We start from the raw sequence: 461 nt of genomic DNA on the forward strand, positions 1-461 counted from the left end.
ATTGCACTAGTATTTCTTGGGTTGTCTACATGTTGGGATGATATTATGTTGGATTGGACTATGATATATGATACTTACTTTGTGTGCATATTGTATTTACTTGGTAGAAAACATGTTTTGACTAATTGTCCTTTTATGCACGTTTCAATGATTTATATGCAGAGTAGCCATACTTAGTACGTGTGTTGTACTAACCCATATTTTCTCCCTTTTCCCCAAACATTTAGGTTCGGACCGTTGAGGATTCAAGCTTACTTCTCAAGACACTTGGAGTTGCTTCCCCAAGTTGGTGAGTCCTCAAGTCCGAGGACAAGACCCTATGATCTAGCTTCTATGTTTAGTTCTTTGCTGAAGTGTTTAAGGTTCTCTTGGGTGTGACATCTCAAGAAAAGGCGGAGTTAGCCGCCTATCAACTCAAAGATGTAGCACAAGTGTGGTATGAACAATGGAAGGAGGGGAGA

The sequence above is a fragment of the Solanum tuberosum genome, unplaced genomic scaffold (assembly GCF_000226075.1).
Source record: "Solanum tuberosum cultivar DM 1-3 516 R44 unplaced genomic scaffold, SolTub_3.0 scf00286, whole genome shotgun sequence".
Classification (NCBI taxonomy): domain Eukaryota; kingdom Viridiplantae; phylum Streptophyta; class Magnoliopsida; order Solanales; family Solanaceae; genus Solanum; species Solanum tuberosum.